This window comes from Gopherus evgoodei, chromosome 4 (genome assembly GCF_007399415.2).
Source record: "Gopherus evgoodei ecotype Sinaloan lineage chromosome 4, rGopEvg1_v1.p, whole genome shotgun sequence".
Taxonomy (NCBI): Eukaryota; Metazoa; Chordata; order Testudines; family Testudinidae; genus Gopherus; species Gopherus evgoodei.
In genome coordinates this window covers 117699044-117719534 of record NC_044325.1, presented here as the reverse complement: position 1 = coordinate 117719534, position 20491 = coordinate 117699044, and the positions used below count along the sequence as shown (strand labels likewise).

The following is a 20491-nucleotide window of genomic DNA, read 5'->3' as shown; positions in this document are numbered from 1 at the left end:
TGTGTGTGTATGTGTATGTGTATGTGTGTGTGTGTGTGTGTGTGTATACATAGCACCTAGTGCAGTGGGACCACCTTGGTCTCAGTTGCAGCCTCTCGGTGCTGCGGCAATAGTATTGTTAATCAAATCACAATGGGACTTGGCAGGGATGGAGAGTCATTCTCCCTCCCAGCAGCAGCAAGGGAGGGAATTGAAGGTATCAGCAACTTTTGTCGCAACTAGCAGTTACTTCAGTTAATGCTGTTCTAACCAGGAACTTCAGGCTATTATCCATCTCTGGAAGGTACCCACTTTGAACGTTGTTGGGATTGATGCCATGAAGAAAATCTGGCCAGTTTCTACATCATGGAAGTGGTACAAAATCCTCCTTCTAAAGTAGCAGAGGATGCCACTTGGCCACAGGCTGCTGGACAGACTGCATCATGAGGGCCCAGTGGTCATTTGCTTCGCTGGGGCTCCTTTTCCCCAGGACAGCCTGTCCAATGAGCTGCCTGCTGCTGCTTCTGGCCCTGGAGCTCATTTCATAAACGGAGACCAGGACTGTGCAGGTCCCACCAACAAACTCAGCAAGATGGAAGAAGAAAGTCTCGTTGAAGATGATGACTGAGGTTCGGGCCCTGAGGCTGGATTTCTGATGCTTCTGTTTGTGTAGATTGCAGGAGATGTCTATTCTCGCATACACATCTGGGGCAGGGAGAGAGCAAGAGGGGGAAAAATGAGGATACAGGACATTGTGAGCATCCCTCAGTCCTGATGTTACTGCTCTATGGACTTGATCCTGCACCCTTTCGGTGGGCAAAGCTCCCACTGACTTCAGTGGTGCAGAAGGAGGGCTGTAATGTCAACCATAGATCAGATTTTGGTCCTGTGATCCATGCACTTATGTGTTGGTGAACCACGACAGTTTCACAAGGTATATACTTAGTGTCAGATTCTGCCGTTGAATGTGTGTGAGATGCCTGCTGAAGTCCATGAGAATGGTGCATAGGTATCAAGAAGAGGATTTTACCCTTACTGGCAAGGAGATGGTTACACTAAACCCAGTTCCTGCTACATCAAAGCCTGGCTGAAAAAGGAGAGAGGGCACTGGAGAGTCAGGCCCCTTCCAAGTAGAAAGTCTAACAGCGTTGGTGGCAGGGCTGGTTCTATGGGTGAGCAAGCAGAGTAGTTGCCACGGGCACCAGCTTCCTAAGGGATACCATACCATTGCGCCACTGCGCCCACAGCTGAACTACATGAGCACAGCAACACTATGGCCACATCTCTCCATCAACCCCCCACACACACTTGGGGGAGGGAGTGATGTCAGTTGTATGTTACCAGGGGATTCCTTCATACTGAGGAGCCTGACTAATCTGGCTTTATGGCAGGTACAAGGGCCAGGTTCTCTGCTCTGCCGCTTTGCATCTCTGTGTTGCCTTGGAAATGGACTAACACAATATATGTGTGCATGTGGGAGGAGGCTGCCCTGCTAGGGAAGAATCACTCAAGTACCAGTAGTGGAAGTCCCTGTGCTGGATCTTTGTGCTTGGGTTCTTCCATTATCGCTCTTGTGCTTTAATTCTCAATGGTATTCTGCCCCACACGGTGCGGGGGGTCTGGGCTTCAGCAGTGGCTCTGAGCCAGTGCAGCAGTGTTCAGTGGGGTTCTGGCAAATACTCCCCTACCACTGGTCTGTAATCGGCCAGCAGAAGGGGAGCTCAAGTACTCACTCTCTCTCATACCCTATCTTTCCCCTGGGAAAGAAGAGAGACCGCTGACAGAGCAAGCTGAAGAGATACAGAACCTCAGGCAGCCACAGACAGTAGGTGAAATAAATGCGTTTACTCTTCTCTGGACTGCTGCACACGGAGGCAGTTTTGACTTTGAGCAGCCCAATTTCTATCTTCTGAGAGATGGGGAGACACTTCAGCGACACAAGGACTTCTCCAACAAGGTCCTGTGAAAGGATAGAGGGCAGTGTTGTGAATAGCCATCCCTGACTCCAGCCTCCAATACACGCACTACTCAGCTGCCCCTGCTGAGAACAGTATCGTGGCCTGCCGCCCTCTGACTACTTTCCGAGAGAGGAAAAGCTAAATGTGGGGAGGTATTTAGTTGCTCTGAAAAGTGAGGGAGGCTATTTATGGTCTGAGTTAAACCCATGTAAATCTGGAGTGAGCCTTTAAGCAGCGAATGACTCCTCTTTACAGTGGGGTAACTGGGCTTAGAACCTGAAGCAGGGATTACTAGCAGTGAAGCCAGGTGGAGCATGAGCAGGGGTTGTACAAAATGTGTCCCTCTCCCAGCACTGCCAACCCCCACCCAATCCTTACCTGAAAGCTCCCTTGTACTTCCAGTCCGGCCTGCCAATGGGGGAGCGGTCTGTGTAAGGGGGAAATTGCCCAGGGGCCCGGGTGATTTACAAGCCCGGCAGCCCTTTTAAATCGTCTGAGTGGGCCACAGGGCTCCTAGATGCATGTGAGATGGTACCAGTGGCAGCCAGCTGGGCACGTGAAAGCCTTGGCCATGCCGGAAAAGCACGTCCAACAGCGCAGCCACCAGCTTGCTAGGCACCAGCCAGCACAGGCGCAGCACTGCCCAAATGTCAGGCAAACCTTCCTAGGGGACCCATTGACTGTTCTGCCCTGGGCAGAGCCATCCCTAGGGTATGGCAAATTGGGGCAACTGCTCCAGCCCCGCACTTTGGGGGGGCCCTGCAAGCTGCCGGTGCAATTGGCCAGCGTTGTCGGTCCCAGAAGTGACGGGCATGGCCGGCTTTAGGCACTGTGGGGCCCAATTCGAAAGAGCTGCCACCAAAGACAGTGGCAGGACTTCGGTGGCAGCTCAACTGGCTGCCGGTGCCTTCAGCAGCACATCAGCGGAGGGTCCTTATGGACATTGTGGGGCCCTCTTAGGGGCACAGGGCCTGATTCGGGGCAATCAGGTGAATCACCCTAAAGCCGTCTCTGGTGACTGGTCAGTCCCAGAAGTGATGGATTCATCACTTCCTCCCCAGGCTCCACACCCCCCTAGGGCCCGGAATTGCTGTCGGCAGGCCTGCTTCCAGTCATCAGGGTCAGACTCGCTCACAGGGCTACCAGGAAATCTCCCCAGCCAGCCAATTTATGTTAACACTCCCCTCAGCCTGTTTAATGAGAGGCCCATCTCTAAAGCTTACACAGGGACAGGCTTCTCAGCTCCTCTCTGGTCCCCAGAGAGTCCCTGCAGCTGGCTCTGCTGAGGCATGCTCCACATGCAGTGCAGGTGCCAGCAAAGGAAACAGCAGAACCTCCCTTCCCCAATCCACCTGAGACATGGGGACTAGGTATGAAGAGCAGCCCCCATTCCCTGAGGCATGGAAGAGGACTGAAGTGAACGTGCCCCAGCAGTATTCCCATAACTGTACTGTGATGTGAAGAGCCTGTAGCTGCCTCTCAAACCCTCAGGAGGGGAGCTGAGTAACAGTCCTGCCATGTGGCCTCAACGACCTGCATGTGTGTAACTCACTGAGTCACCACTGTTCTGCCAGGGACATGTTTCACACTCACCTCGCACAGGGAGCAAGGGGCAGTGCAGAGAATTAGCTCCACAGGACTCAACACTTATAATAGGAGAGTGAGTCTGTCTGTCTTTACCTGGAGATTTCCTGAGAGCCAGTTGGCCCTTGAGCTCTACCTTCATGATCATGGGGCCATGGTCTCTTGGAGGCCTTTACCAGCCTGCTGCAAAGATGCCACTCCCAGACCTGTCTTGGGCGTAGATCATTAATTGCACTATGTCAGGAGATTGGTTCTGTGATGTGGATGAATGGGGAGAGAAATTCAAACTCTCTTGTGACGCATTTCAGGTTTAGCCCCCCCCCCCCCCCCCGGCCCTAGAGTCCTAGGTTTTAAGTCTACAAGGTACCATTTTAATAATCTAGTCTTCTGCATAACACAGGCCAAAGAACCTCACTCAGTAATTTCTGCATCAAGCCCAGAATTTATCTGAGTTATAGCCATGGGTGGCGGGTGAACCCCAGGCTCAGGGAGGCTAGCTCCCAGCCTGCCCCTTCTGCCCTAGGTCCCATTCCTCCCGCCAGAGCCCAGAACACCCGTGCACACACATACGCTGCAGCCACCAGGCCCCCCATCCTGCCCAGGCTGCCCCAGCACCTCCAGCTCCAAAGTACTGAGAGGACAGTGCAGCATCTTCCCCCCGCAGCCCCAGAGCTCTTGACAGAGTCCCTGGCTGCAGACTGGCCCCCATTAGCCCCATCCCAGGGTCCTGGCCACAGGGGAAGAGCCACCCACAGCACAGCACCAGGACGCAGGGGTAGCAGAGAGTTAGCAGGGCCATGTAGGGCTGTTTGGGGAGGCTCAGCCTCATCCAGCCTTTGATACCTGCCACCCATGGCTATAATCTATCTTTTAGACAAACATGCTGTTTTGATTTAAAGACTTCAAGTGATGGAGAATCCACAACATTCCTAAGTTGTTTCAATGAAAATCTTCACTGTTTAAAAATTCCACTTTATTTCTAGTTTGAATTGGTCTGGCTTCAGCTTCCAAGCATTGGATCTCATTTTGCATTTTTGCCAGATTAAAGAGCCTCTTATGAGAAATCTTTCCCATGTAGATACTTGTAGATTGTAACCAAGTCACCTCTTAACCTTTGCTTGGATAAACTAAATAAACCAAGGATCGGGGGGTAGCCGTGTTAGTCTGGATCTGTAAACGCAGCAAAAAGTCCGCGAAAGCTCATGCTCCAATACGTCTGTTAGTCTATAAGGTGCCACAGGACTCTGCTGCGTAAATAAACCGAGCCTCTTTAGGCTCTCGTAAGGCATGCTTTCCAGACCTCAAATAATCTTTGTAGCTCTTTTCTGACTTGTTTCCAGTTTTCAACATCTCTTTGAAGTGTGAATACCAGAACAGGACACAGTATTTCAGTAATGAGCTCGCTAATGCCATATACAGAGGTAATGCAGCCTTTCTGCTCCTCTTTAATATTCCCTCCTTATACATCCAAAGGTCTTGTTCTCTCTCTTAGCTAGAACATTGCCCTAGGGCTCCTGTTCAACTGGTTATCTGCCAAGGCCCCTAAGTTCTTTGCATTCCAGCGGCATAGTCCTCCAGCTTGTAAGAGTGACCTGCATTCATTGTTCCTAAACATATGGCTGTGTTAGAATGCATGTTGTTGAAAGAAGCCCACTTCACCAAGCAATCCAGCTTAGTCTGTATAACTGACCTGTCTTCATTTTTTACCACTACCCAAATTTGCATGCCATCTGCAAATTTTCCCTGTAATGATTTTATATTTTCTTCAAGCTCATAGATAAAAGAGATTGGATAGCATTGGGCCAAGAACAGATCCCTGAAAAACTAGAAACTCCCCTACTGGAGGACAGTTCTTCATTGACAATTACTTTCTGTTGTCTGTCAGTTAACTAGTTTCCAATCCATTTAAAATCCATTGGTTTGGGGGGGGGGTTGTTTTGTTTTTTTGTATAGTACTAAAAATTTTAATCTGAATGTGTCAGGAGGGACTAAAATGAATCCCATATAAAAAGTTAAGTATGTTACGTCAAGACAGTTACCTTTATCGAACTCTTGATCTCATAAAAAATGGAAACAAGTTAGGTGATGTTTGTATGATGATCAGGGCAATTATTAATTGTACAGTCCATTCCACAGAACAGCAGTACCCTCTGCTGGATGCACAGGACCCTACAGACTGATTATCCTTGTACATCTCTACCTCGATATAACACTGTTCTGGGGAGCCAAAAAAAATCTTACCGTGTTATAGATTAAACCGCTTTATATCGAACTTGCTTTGATCCACTGGAGTGTGCAGCCCCGCCCCCTCGGAGCACTGCTTTAACATTTTAATTTCTGAATTTGTGTTATATCGGGTATCATTATATCAGGGTAGAGGTGTATTGTAATTGTGGAATCAGTGCTGTTATCCTAACAAGGCAGGAGGTATCTGCTATCACCATTCCCCTTCTCCCAACCCTGGAATATTAAGCTGAATTTTGTCAGAGTACAAGAATACTGGTTTATTGGGAAGGACTCTAAAGAGATTGAAAACAGCTGCTGCCACCAAAATGGTAGTCATTCAGCTGACAGTATGTCCATGTGCATGATAAGTTAGCAAGACAATTATTTTGGTCTCTTATGAAAAAAGTTGGCCTAATTCACTGTTTCCCTGAACTTTGATTGGCCGGTGCAAAGAGGATGTAAAATGCTAGCCAATGAGACCAACACCTACTCTGCACAGGTTCAACTACTTCATTACACAAGGTGAGGGGAATGGTGAATTGGGCCAAGTGAGGAAATCTTTCCTCTTAGGTACAGTGGCACACAGTGCCACTGAAGTTAATGGGGTTTCATCAGTATAGCAGAGAGCTTGGCCCAGTAAGTTTAGAGTGGGATTGTGAAAAGTGCCCAAGTGATTTAGGAGCACAAGTCCCATTGAAAGTCAATAGAACTTGTGCTCCTAAGGCACTTTTCAAATTCCTATCCCGGAGCCCTACTTCTGTTTGTATATTCACTCTTCTCTCCATCAGGCTGTGCCACCCTGTGGTTTCTAAGACTCCATCCATGCTAGGAATGGTGCAGCTCCATTCATGCTAGCAGTGGTGGTGTAAACTGATTAGTAGCATTCTTACCACGGCATCATCTACCCCTAGTCAGGAAACATCTAGATACCAATGCCCAGGCTACAGCAGTGCCCCCACCATTCCTAGCACTGGAGCTGTATGATGGGGCAACACCAACTTCACTCTGGCCTGGTAATCCAGGTAGTCCTCTGTCCAATTAGGCTTTCTCTAAGGGAACCTATTTAGAACAAATAGTGACCAGAGTGCTGGCTCAAGTGCCAGCCCTCAGCACTCCATCACAAGCTGTCAAAGTGTTAATGCAACAGTGCTCCACGAAAATGTGTATACGAGGCCTTTGTCTTCTCTGAAAATCAGTAATGTGGAGCGAGACAGAATATGGAGATGACCTCTGAGTTATGGTGGTGAAAACAGCAGCATCTCCCTTGGGAACTTCCTGGTCCCTACCCATTCTCCTCAGCACAGGTTTGCCCTTATATAAGATTTTTTTTTCCCAGCATGCCCTTCAGGGGATGGCTCTTTAAATTTACCAGAGGCAAGCAGCTGCAGCCCTTAAAGGACCTTTTTGCGGCTGTCAGCATCTCTCTATTCAGTGCAGCTGGTGGCCTCTCTCTTTTCTAACTGGTAGGTGTAATGGTTTTCCTTGCTTATTGACAAGGAGACAGCCCTTTCTCATAACCCTGAGATCTTCTAAACAGCTGTTTTGCATTAATCTGGGAGTCTGGCTCTACAATTGGTTTGAACCCTGTCAAATTCATATTGATTTTACGTAATTTTGGCTCTAACTTAACAAATCTTTATGCATCAGTTAAAGGAACAGTTCTTGTGGCAATAAACTATCTAAGAAAGGCACTTCATTCATTCTTTGTCCTTGGGGGCAGCGCAAGCCAACACAGCGTGGTTCCTGTTACAACAAAGTGTGGCCATAGTTATCACTGCCTGTGCAGAGGGAGGCTGATACTGCATTATGGTCCTCTAGTGCCAAACTATGGCCTTTCCAGTTGATACACCCATGCTGGAATACCTGAGAACAAGGGAAGTTAAAGGGGCCTGACTTTCATAAAAGGGGCATTTTGAGTAACACTTTATATTAAATCTCTGTTTATAAAGGATTGACATTTTAATAAATTGTTAATTATTTGGGTTGTTGGACTGGAGGTTGCTTATAACCAGCTAGACTGTAATCTGTTTATAACCATTAGCTAAGCTAACCATTTATCAATCTTAATAAATGGAACCTAGAATATAAGATGTGTTCTCATTTTGCACCTTCCCACTACACAACCAAGTATGTACTATTTTAGTGCAGGTAAAAGCTTCCTGATTGACTTAAGTCCTGCGTTAATCCAGAAGCAGGTATGCCACTGGCAGCAGCAGTATGAGCCTCTTCATGCTGCCCACCAATGGGCCTCAAGCCTGACCTGAGTAGTTCATCTCTGGGGGTACATCCACACTGTAATTAAATACCTGTGGCTGGCCTAGGTCAGGTGCCTTCCAAGAGGAGGAAGGGTCCCAGAATTTGGTTCCAGCCCAAGCCCAAATGTCTACACCGCAGTTAAATAGCCCTGTGACCCTGAATTAGCTGACATGGGCCAGCCAGGGGTGTTTAACTGCGCTGTAGACATACCCTGGGAGAACAGTCTAGACTCCATGCTCCCAAATGGCACTGCCTCTCTGCAGATCCTACCTGGCAAGCATGTGGAGCACAAAGTAAGTCTGTAATGAGGCCACTCACTCATTTTCCATGGTCTGTCCCATGCTGATGGAAAGCAGGGACTGCTGGTTACTGCCTGAAAAAAGTCAAAGGCTCTTTATCCCTCTCCCTGGAGACATCCATTCAGTGCAATCATGATGCAGTTACATTGTGAGAGGTGACATGAGAACCATTACCTTTGTAGTCTTCTGTAGCTCCTCGCAGAACTCCATACATTGGGAGGCCTTTAGTTTGCTGAGGGTGACCCTTACTTCCCCCAGCATGGTGTGTCTGGAATACTTGTTGTAATGTTTAACCTACGGGACAGAAAGAATCAGCATCCCCCCCACAGGGACACAGGAGCAGGGCTATGCAGTACCACATCCCCTGAAGCCAACTGGAATTACGTGTGCTTAGGTCAGGTCTCAAACTTGGCCTTTGTTTTTCCACACACAGGGCCTACACCCCAGGTCCATGGATCACGTTCTCAGGGCAGCTGTCTAAATCCTACCTGCCAGGCACCAGGTTTGAAGGGGTCAATATTGGGCTGAAATGAGAGCAAGGGAGGCACATCCCCAGCAAATAAAACTTGGATCCTTCCCTTCCCCTGTCACTTGAACAGGCTCCTTCAAGCTCTCTTCTCTCCTCACTCCCCACCACTCTGTCACTTCCTTCCATCGGCTTCTCCTTCACAGTTATTTCATCTGCAGTGTAAATAGCACTCAGGAGCACTCCGCACAGCTCAAGATGGGCTGTGCAAAGGTTTATGCTACCCATGCATCCTGGGGCTGCTCTCTGCCAGGCTGGCCCCCAATGTCTCTCTTTACAATCCCACCACACATGCCAAGAGAATCCTCTGGGGGCTGTTCACATGGGTTTCAGAACAGCTTTGCACTCTCGTATCTTTCTGTTGTTAAAAACAAAAACCCTGATGGTGATGGTGGTTGTAGGTTTTCAATCCGTATTATTGCAACTCTGGATTTTCTTGTGATCCATATAGGTTTCCAGAAGCTTGTGTATCCTTCTAAGCTCTTGGTCTCAATGATAGTCTGTGGAACTCATTGCCATAATATCACTATATTCTAGGGGCGGGAGGAGTAGCAATATGCTGATTTAACAACATATCAGTGAGAGAATGGAAACAAAGGAATCAGCCTACAGTCCTATAGAGGAAAAGTAAAATAAAACCATAATCACATAAAAATATGCATAAATATGAAACGCATTCTGGGGCTGCTTCCTCAAAGCCATGAAAAACTGACCAGCTGAGTTGGAAAACAGCACGCATCTGATATAGCTACTAACATGTACATCTAGAGGACTTCCTCATCAACTCCTGTCTTGAGAGCTGAACTGTATTGGAACAGATAGTGCTCCCTGTCCCTGTAAGCTCCCGTAGCAGAGGAGAAAAAACAAAAAAATCCCTATTAATATACATAAAGGCTTAGGTTTGGAGCCCTTTCTTTGTGGTGTCTCAGGTTACTGGGAGGAAGAGCTGTGCAGATCACACATAGTGAGCAACTTACGCAGGAGTCGAGATCTTTTCTCTGTTTGGAAATACAGTAGAACCTCAGAATTATGAATACCAGAGTTACAAACTCACAGTCAACCACATACCTCATTTGGAACTGGATGGAAGTACACAATCCAGCATCAGCAGAGACCAAAATAAATTAAATAAAAGAGGCAAATACAGTACAGTATTGTGTTAAATGTAAACTAAAAAAATAAAGAGAGCATTTCTTCTGCATAGTAAATTTCAAAGCTGTATTAAGTCAATGTTCAGTTGTAACTTTTGAAAGAACAACCATCATGTTTTGTTCAGAGTTACGAACAACCTCCATTCCCAAAATGTTTGTAACTCTGAGGTTCTACTGTAATCTGTGCAGCTACCTCTGTTTTTTACCACAGACTTCTTTGCTCCCATTTGCTCAGCGAATGTTCTGTACTAACACAGTCCAGCCTGCGGAACACTTTCAAATTGTTTCCTGTGTGAGAATGTAATGTTTGAATGGTTGGGCACCAAGTCACATGATATTGTTTCTGCTCCCTGATTGGGGTGCATCTTCCTTTCTGCTAATAAAACCTGTGGATAACTCAGAGGGGCTTTTGATGCCCTCAGGGTAAGGGCTGGGAGCACTTTAAGGAAAAGCAGTAGGAAATAAAACTTGCTAGATCTGCTTAGCCCTCTTCTTTGGACAAGAGTCATATGTTCTGTTTCTATATGGAGGTCAGAGTGCAGCTCAAGAGATATTGGTGCCCTGTTTGAATATGCCTCTCCAAAAGTCAATCACTCACTCCCTGCTCTAGTCCTTACTGCTACCTGTATCATTTTTTCCCTTCCAGAAGGAATTCTCCTCATTTATGTGTGTTGTGGGTGGCCTGGGTACCCAACTGTGCTGCAGAAGCCTTTGTCTTGCCTGCAGTGATGCTTGAAAATAGGTGCTGCAGCACCCAAAATGAAGGATGCTGACTCAAAGGCACCTGCTGCTGCACATGGCTATGAAGGAACAGAAAGGACACTCCTTTGGAGTGAGACGTGGATGAGCAGAAATGATGCAGATGGAGAACAGCTGGCCTGCGGGTGAGTTACCACAGCTGTCCCCTCATTACCCTCAGATTCAGTGCCGCAGGCAGCTGCCTGCTTGTCCTACATTCAAAGTTGTCCTGGGAGACCACAAACCATGTCTGATTTCTCTTGAAGGAATGTGATACTTTCATCTTACCCTTCCTCTCATCAGGGCTGGCTTTAGGGCAATTCCGCCGATTCCCTCGAATCGGACCCTGCGCCCCTAAGAAGGCTCCGCAGCATCCCTAAGGACCTTCTGCCAATGTGCCGCTGAAGGCACCGGCAGCCAGTTGAGGTGCTGCCGAAGTCCTGCCACTGTCTTCAGTGGCAGCTCTTTCGAATTGGGCCCCACAGTGCCTAAAGCCAGCCCTGCCTCTCACCCACTCTATGCCACTATGCTCCACTTCATCCTAGCTATTATTCCTCAGCACCTCCCAGGTAGGCAACTGATTCACTACAGGGCCATGTGTTTACCCCAATTATCCAGAGGGAGGAACCATTGTTCCATAAGCTGTTGATGGACCAAGAGTGCAAATGGATTTCCCCAGAGAACCTTTGTGTCCAAGGATTGAGAGAGAGGCAAAGCTAGTGATGCTACCTAATGATCACAGCCACTCCTGCATCAGAGCCATCAAATCTCGCTGCCTTAGATACTACCACTCCCCTCAAGCCCCAGAAATAAAATGCCAAGGAACTGCTGTTTGAGCATTTCAAATGCTGATAAGACTAGGGGACCCCAGCCCTTACCACCCGGCCTGTGTAAAGGGAGTTTGTGCCATAGTCCCATTCATGTCACAACAAGCCTGGCACCCTAATTGGCCATACAGTGAGACCCTGTTAGTCCCAGAGATGCCATGGAGTGGACGGGCCTGGAGAATGAATCACCTCTTCCCCTTTCAGAGGTGAAGAGAGCAAGACACCTGGAGGGGACAGCATTAGGGAATTTTTCCATGATGCACCTTTTCTGTGGGTATCAAAAAGGCCTCATTTTCCAGGGCCGTTAGCTGAGCCTCTTTAACCAGCGCCTGACAAAGGTAACACAGAATGAGCCAGCCCCACCTCCAACTTCACAGTGCTCTTCTCCAGCTCGGCCTCCTGCAAGGAGCAGACAAACTGGTCCCCAAAGGCAGGTTTCCTGCAGTTCTTCACCACCTGTGTTTGCCACTCACAGACCATGCACTGAAGGCCAGAGATGTGAGATGGGACCTGCTTCAGCAGCCGGACTCGAACAGCAGAGTCAGCGCTGCCTCGGCTAGGTAGGCCTGTCACTGCAATGACCGTCAAGAGCAGCTCAAGTCGCTCCCTGTGGTAGAAGAGGGAGAATCTCAGCCTGCCCCGGGAGCTCTCCAGGAAGTCTGCGTTGCTGCCCACACTCTCCAGGTTCTTGCTGTTGGTACAGGAGGGGGAAAGGCAGGTACTCAGCTTGTCCAGTTCCTCCTGAATCTTCTGGATCTGGAGCAAGAGAGACTGTCTCTTTAACAATGTAAACAGGCCAAGACAGACATCTATTTTCTTTCTTCAGTCACTGAAACTGAAAACCTGTTTATACCTAGTGGTGATCTGCCCTTTTGGGCTTGTTAGCAAATGGAGTGATTCTGGGATGGCTATTCCTGAATCACTTCATGTGTGAACACTCTTATTCTGGATTAAGGGATGAAGTGATTCAGGAATAGTTATTGCATTTTAAATTCATACCCTACCTTAATGCAAATTAACTTTCAAGTGTAGATAAGCCAAATGTTGTGAGCTGAGGGGCATTGTATGTGTTGGATGTGGTTAGGCAAGCAAGACGTGAGGAAAGTGGTTTATATCTCTTTGGATTAGAAATCAGGATAGCGCCATTGACTTCAGTTCAGAAGTCTTTGTTGCCTCTGAAAATCATTACAAAGGACTCAGAGGGAGGGGAACAGAATATAGACTAGAGCATGAGCCCTTAGATACAGTAGTAAAAACACCACTAGCAGCACCTCTCTTACTAACTTCCTAATCCCTATCAACTCTTGCTGCCCACTTACAGGCATTTTTTCCTAATTGGCCTTTCTCTCTGGGGCTGGCTCTTTACATTTGCCTGCGGAAAGCAGCTGCTGTCCTAAAGGGGCAATTTTGTTTGCTGGCAGCACCTCACTCTCATCTAGCAGGTAAATACTGTAGCTTTTCTGGTTTCCCTTTCATACTGCTGGGCGCAGCATTCCCACACTGACTGCAGTGGAGATATGCCCATTTATGCCAGTTGAAGACTTGGTCTGCTTGTGTGTCTGAGAGCTTTGCTGTTACTCCTCTCCCAGAGAGGCCTAGCTGGCTGGGAATCTCCACACGCTCACCATGAACCACAGCAATTCAGGTTCACTTTGGGCCATGGCAGAAATGGCATCTGTTGTGGTAAGCAGAGAGGGTACTACATGAGTGGAGAGGGAATCAGAAAGAAATGAGAAGCGAGTGTTCAAGTAAGAACAAAGGCCTCTCAGAGGAGGGAATAAGAGGCAGAGAGACAAACAGGAAACAGAAATCAAGACTGTAATCAAACAGGAGGAAGTTTTCCTTTATGCTCCCCAGATATTGCTCCTTCTGTATCTTACCTCTCTCCTAGCCCCTGACTCTCTCATGCCCACCTGCAGTTCTGAAAGCTCTAGGAAATGGAGGAAAGGGTTCTTCTCCAGGGCTTGTTGTTAAAAGTGGGTGTCATGCGATTTCCGGTTGGAGCTGCTGACACCCCTAGACAGCTTCACAGAGGAGAGATCCAAGCTGAATTGGGCTCCCAGAAGTATGTAGACTTTCCAGCAATACTCCTCTCTCTTGGAGGCTGAGTATGGTGGAGAGTAATTACCCAAGTACAGCATCATTGTATAGTGTGGATTGCAGTCCCAGAGAAAATAATGTGATTGACTGGGGCCAGTGAAAAGAGAAACTTGATGTCGCAGTAGTTTAATGCCTTGGCTTCTTATTCCTAGGTTCAAACTAGATTCAAATCTGGATTAGATCATAAGGGAAATGACTTTAGTGGTGTCAGCCCCTCGTACCTATAGGATATTTTCTCCCCATCATCACAGGCCTAATGTAATTGAACTCAGTTTGTTTTTTGCACTTGAGAGAGGCTCAGGGTTTGATTAACATGGGATGCTGGAGGTCAGGAAGATGGAAGTACCCTGGAAGATTGTGAAGAATCTTTCCACAGCACTAGTCACACCATGCTCAACTCTAACTGGGATTAGAAATCTCCCTTTACTGTGTCCCAGTCACTTCTATAATTGTGCTGTTGATTAGCCAAGCCTGGGAAACATGGGATTTCCTTCAGTATCTGCTTGCTTCTCATTTATCTTAGCAGAAGAGAAGCCCCCTTAGGATGTAGAGTATTTTGCCTTTTGGAAATTGGTCAACTACTTCTCAATTCTGACCCTTTTGTTTTGTAATCAGAAAAACACCTTTGACCTTCTGCAGGTGCCCTGGGCTTAGCACACTTGCCTTGACATCAGGAAGGCTCTGCTTAGCAATGTCAAGGAGAGCTGGTCGCAGTTTATCCCCCAGGATGCCATTCTCCACCTTTGTGTCCTTACAGGCTTCACTAAGGTATTTCTTCTCTGTGGGAACAACAGCAAAAATTAGTGCAGCAGCCTGGAGATGGCATCTGTATATATAAAGCCAGAGACCAGGGTTTTTCAAAGGTGATTTTTGGATGCCTAATCTGAGATGCCTTTCAAAAAGCTGGAGTTTCAGAAGTGCCAAGGACCTGCCCTCTGAAAATCAGACCCTTCAAACTGGACACCTAAAAATCAAGTCACTCAAAATCACTAGTTGCTTTAAGAGCCTGGCCAGGATTTTGAGTTGTTGCAGGAATGGGACAGGAGTTCACCATCACCTTCTCTTCCCATCCAGGTACAACACTACAGTTAGCAAGGCCCATTACTGGGGAGATTCCTTTCCTCTGATGGATCCAGTATGGATCACTACCATAGTCGAGGTATTGGCCAGAGGTCTCAGCAGGTACGGAACACCCTATATCCCAAACTTCATGGGGTGGTTTGCTACCCATTTAGGACAAAAGTGAAAATCAGAGAATTCTAGGAAGATAGACTCACATAAAGCTCAAGATTTGATAATCTCATACAGGGGAAATCAAACTCCGTGATTATCTTAACATTTCAGGTCAGTGTCTGAACTTGTCAGGGGTAAGGAAGGAAGGGAGAAGAAAGGGCATATGTGAAAGGGAGAATGTTGTTTCTTTGCTTGAAAAAAATGATCCAAGCACACTAGGATTGATGAGACTGGGGTGAATAGGAAGTTAGAAGTGTCAGGCTTGGCAATGAGGAAGTAGCCCTAAGACCAGTGTCTCTCTGGGTTTGAGATGACAAATGGGCTGATTCAAGCTGTAACAGGTGGGACGTGGGAGGAAGTTTTGCTAATGTCTCTGGGCTGGTGAAATCTAAGAAGCTGCTGGCTGGAGTGATGGTACATCCTGTGTGCTCTGGAGTTTCCAGGTGCAATGAACCATTGTAAGGGGAAGAACCAGTAAGCAACATGTGTTCAATAAGGAGAAGTTTCCTAACCCTCCTTTCTCGTCTCACACATAGAGGTTACTTTGTATTAACAGAAGGAATCAGGTTCCGCTGCCCATCTCGGAGGGGGGTTAGGCAAGTTAATAAAGATAGAGCTTTGCTGCCGCAAGAGGGTGATTACTTTTGTGCTGCCTGGGGACAACTGGATCAAGATCGCAGAGGGACACTCAGAATAAGCTGCTGCACTTTGGGAGTCTTATGGAAAACCTAGTTCTAGCATGTAACCTTGTCCCAGGGGTTAAAGTAGATTGAAGCGGGAGTGGCGGGGAGTTCTCTTTCTGCACCAGGGGAGGAGGTGAGGTGCTCCCCCAAGCCAAGGGGAGTACAGGGAGCTCTCCCTCTGCTTGTAGTAGAGGAGGGGGGCAGCACTGCCCCTCACTCCCACTTAACCCTGCCCTGTCTCCCCATACGGAGTTGTTCTAAAGCAGGAAATTGTTCTGAAGCAGGAAGTTGTTCAAACTGCCCTAGGAAACATTTTAAGTGGCATTTCTTATCCACTCCCCACCGTCTAAATGGCAAATGCTCTTGGTAGAGATTGAAATCCCACATTTGGCTCCGGTACAGAAATGCCCTAGCCCCCATCATGTGGCGTCAATTACATTTTAAACACACCTCAAAAAAGGCCAGCAGGGCTTGCAAATTTGCTTATCTTCATACCCATAAAGTAGGGATAGTCCTCCAGGAGGACATTAATCCCAGCCCTTGTGCTTCTTTGCAGCCTCCAGGGAAGATAGAGCCGAGCGGGGAGCTGATTCCCTGTTGCTTTGTGCAGCTGTCTTTGTGCCACTACACTGATCCTGAGATAAGACTTCGGGAGCTCAGTAAGTGCAGACATGATTGATAAAACTCCTACTTTGTTCCTTCCTTTGGCATGTCTGTCTTGATGTAAAGAGCTCCAGGTAAGCTGGAATAGAGCCCTTCTCCTGTCATCCTTTGGCAAGGAATACATTTTGTGAATTCTGCACTACAGCCTCACTATGGAATCTTGAAGAGGAAATGGGCTGGGAGGCAGGAAGCCCTTGTATGTGCACATTGTGGGAGCACCCAAAGGTTTCCACAGTACAAACTCGTAGGCAGAAATAGTCCCTGCCCTGAAGAGCTTGCAGTCTGCAGGATAAGAATGTCTGTCTTGGCACATTTGTGCTCGGTCCTTCAGTCTGCTCCCATGTGAAGGTCCTTTGTTAAAGGTGAAGTATCACAGACACAGAGACTTTTTGTGGCTGGAGTGTACTGTCACCTGGTACTTACTTCTCCCAAGTTTTCTTAGTTTCTGGCACTGGCGCATTTGGCAGGTTAAAATGATTAGAGCCACCAAACCCAGGAGGATGGCTAATGCCAAAATCCCATACTTCCAGGTGTCAGGAAAGGGCAGCTGTAAACTCTCCAAGTGAAGCAGAATGGAGTTCTCTTGTGTCATCTCCCCGACCTGTAAGAGAGGAGGAAGGAATCAGTGCTGCCAGTGGAGCTGTCCACAGACCTTCCATTGAGGCACTAGATCAGCTTTCCTGGGGAGGATGGGATCCAGTACAATGGAATTGTGACGAGCAGGAAACAAGGAGCTGGTTTATAGCCCCACACTTTCCAGAATAGCACCAAGGGGGCAAGGCGTTATATTGGTTTCTGGTTTTGGCTACTTAAATCACTAGCCCTTGAAAGGAAAAGTACAATTTACCCCATCTTTATACGCATATCAACCTTCAGCAGCAGCCAAAAAAACAGTTCCCAGCTTTGGATAACAGCTGTTCCAGGAACCTGCTGCCTAGTTCCACAGTGTAAACAAAGCCCAGAAGAAACTTCAGCCAAATGTTCTCTCCTCTTTCAATACAAAAGCCTCCTCAATGCATGTAATTCCTACATCTAGAAATGGGCTGTTGTCTACACTGGGGTCTTTCTCCTATGGTTTCCCACCACTGCTACCACCATTTCAGCTCCACTGTTGATACATGGTATAGACAGGGCTCTAGTCAGCCAGCAGTGACATTCCATGAACCTTCTCATTGGTTTGGGGATTTAGGTATAACCCCACCTGCCCACTGAACTCTCTTTGTCAGCTCATCAGCCCAACCTCAAACTTCTGTTCAGTCTTCTGCCTAACTCACAACCAGCCATAGTGACTCTGATGGAAGTGGTGTAGTTCTGCAAATTGGAACTGGCGTAGGTGCAAAGCAGTCTTGTAAAGGAGGTGTGACTCCTGCATATGCATGAAGCTCACCCGCTAACAGGGAGCCTGAAATATCAGGGCTTATGGCACCTGAATGACTTTAGAAAAGAGGAGGGCAACTGAAATTAAAGACTTGTTGAAGAGAGGAGGAAAGAAACAAGAGGAAAGAAACAATTCTTCTGGCTAAGACTTTTCCACTTGAATCCAACACTGACGCTCAGGTGACTTCTCATGAAATGCATCCTCCCCGCTGAACCATGCTATTCTCTGTTGGAAATACTCTGACAGGAGAAATGATCTACCCCTGCTCTCTTACAAATCCTAGCCCGGACACATTCACACACCACTCAGGGTGAGCAGTGAGGGCACTGGAGATCAGAGGAGAAGACGGAGAAGAGGGAGATGGGCTAGCACTTTCCTAAGTTACCTTGTACCAGCCAGAGGTGGCGTTGCTGCTAGTGCTCAGCTCTAATTTCAACTGACTGAAAAAACTGACTTAGTGGAAAGACATTTATCTGAAAGGGCATTTGAAACATCAAACTCTATTGACTTCAGTGAGCTTTGGATCAGATCCCAAGTCTCCTTTATAGTTTCAGAGCTTGCTCCAGGGACAAAGGCTCTAAGATCACTGGTGTATTTGGGTTATTCATTCAGAGGAGAAAATATCCTAAGGAATGAAATGCTAACTGGGTTGGAGTGGCTTTCCCTGCCAGGGCATGATACACAGCCAGCCACCTAGTGCAGCAGGTACAAACTACAGACCAAATTCTTCCTCCAGTGACCACCTGCAGCCCCGTTGGTGTCAATGATCGTTCAGCAGAGGCAGAACATTCCATCTGAAAATCACTTGCAAGCAAGCCTTACTCAGATTAAACTGGGCTTTTCCCCCTCCAGGGCCTGTTTCCACAGAGCCCAGCAGGGATTGGAGTAGTGGTGCACTGCACACTGTGGCCACTGAAGACTTGTCTACATTGCAGGTGGGTGTCCGAGGGGAAGGAGAAGTGCGTTGCTTTAGAAAACCTGTCAATAACTTGATGTCAGACACAGCTTAGCTCTTAATATGGACTTTGTGTCTAAAAAAAAAAAATCTGCCTTCAATAACAAGCCCACTCAGGAAACCAGATCCATTTTAAAATAATCAAATTGTGTCTCTTTGTCAGTGTTGCTCCTGTTCTTTATATTATATTAGAGGCCTTAGTTGTGATTATGCCACCCCTCGCCCCCGCGCCCCCACCCCGTGCTACGCACTGTACAAACACATAATGAGAGCGAATCCTTGCCCCAAAGAGCTTAACTAGCTAAACAGGCAGGAAAAAGCATAGGTGAGAAAAGCGAGGTGACTTGCTCAAGGTTACACAGCAGCTGGATGACAGAGCTGTGACTAGAATCCAGGTCTCATGAGTCTTGACCCAGTCCCTCACCACTAGATCATGCTGCCTCTCTTCTGCTGCTGTACATTGGCAGGTGATCTCTTGAATAACAAATTGTACATCAAAAACATCCCACACGCACATGCTGTCAGCGGAAAGAAGAACACTAATCTCAGCCTTTTTCTCTTCTTCCGATTCCTCTACCCATCCTAAAATAAGGTTACATCCAGAAGAGTGCAGCCTTGAGGCAGGTAGCACCAGAAGGGGATGGGCAGCCTGCAAGAAACAACACGTTTATAGCGGCACAAGCACCCACAAGCTGCAGATATTACTTGACTCCCAAAAAGAAGCATTTCTGTTCCTAAATTTCCCCCTAATCTAATCTTATTGATGTCTCACTTAAAACAAAAATCCTACCATCACACAAGCTGCTGGAAAGCAGCTTCTCAGGGTCCCTCTGTGAGCCCGTGCGCACGCTGTCGGCAGAACTTCCAGTACAATGTGGGATTGGCATCCTGTACTAGAAAAACAAGTTCCTGCCTCGTTCAGCAAGAAAAGAAAACATCTAATATTGACGCAGCCAATTCAGAACGGGTTGTACAGATGAAAATATAGACAGATCTCCTTTTAATTAGCTCAGGCAAAACACATAAGGCTGGAGGTTTGGAAGAGCATAGCTCCTCCTTAAGTGTTTGACTAGGTGGCCAGACTTTTCCAGGGCTCTGCATGCACTAAACTCTTCTAAAAATCTGGCCTTCAGTGTTAAGGCGGGAGCTGCTGGACAGGGAGAATAAGTCTAGTGGTGCTAGCACCTTTGCAGATCGGCCAAGGGAAATGTGCAGCAATCACCAGGGTGCAAGGAAAGAGGGATCACCTTCAGACTGATGGTGGGAGTCAGACAAGCACCTCCTGCTCATTTGAGCTCAGGGGAAAATAAATGGTGAAACTGAAGTGCTGGGAAAAAGAGTACCAAGTATCAGAGGGGTAGCTGTGTTAGTCTGTATCTGCAAAAACAATGAGGAGTCTGGTGGCATCTTAAAGACTAATAGATTTATTAGGACATAAGCTTTCGTGGGTAAAAAAAGAAGGTTTTTTTACCCACGAAAGCTTATGCCCTAATAAATCTGTTAGTCTTTAAAGTGCCACAGGACTCCCTGTTGTTTTTTTTGGGAAAAGAGAAATCCCCACATCCCCCTGCCCCAGGGAGGTGACAGGACTGAGAGGAGAGAGAACAAGGAATAAAGGCTTCACTTTTGCTCTGCGCTAAAGGAGCATTTTCTCTGGAAACAGGTGTTCCCAGTAATGCTGCACTTGGACAAAAAAAAATTAAATCTGCCAAAACAAGAGCAATCTCTGCCAGGGAAAACATTCCGTATGAGCAAGGGACAGACTCCACCATAAAAGCAGACAGTAACTAGGAAGGTTCTTGTGCATTAGCTAGCACATCTGATTTTTCTCACTCACCTGAGTTGAACACCTAGGGCTAGCTCGTCTATTGCATCTGAAACACCTTCATGCTTCCCTGTGGTTGCCAATGGCCAGTTCAGGCCCCTGGCAGAAAC

The 20491-nt window shown here is 47.3% G+C and overlaps 1 pseudogene; it reads right to left on the bottom strand.

Annotated features, from left to right (window-relative positions):
- Window positions 1-370: 370 nt before the first annotated feature.
- LOC115651552 lies at window positions 371-19073 on the bottom strand (annotated as a pseudogene).
- Between the last annotated feature and the right edge of the window lie 1418 nt (window positions 19074-20491).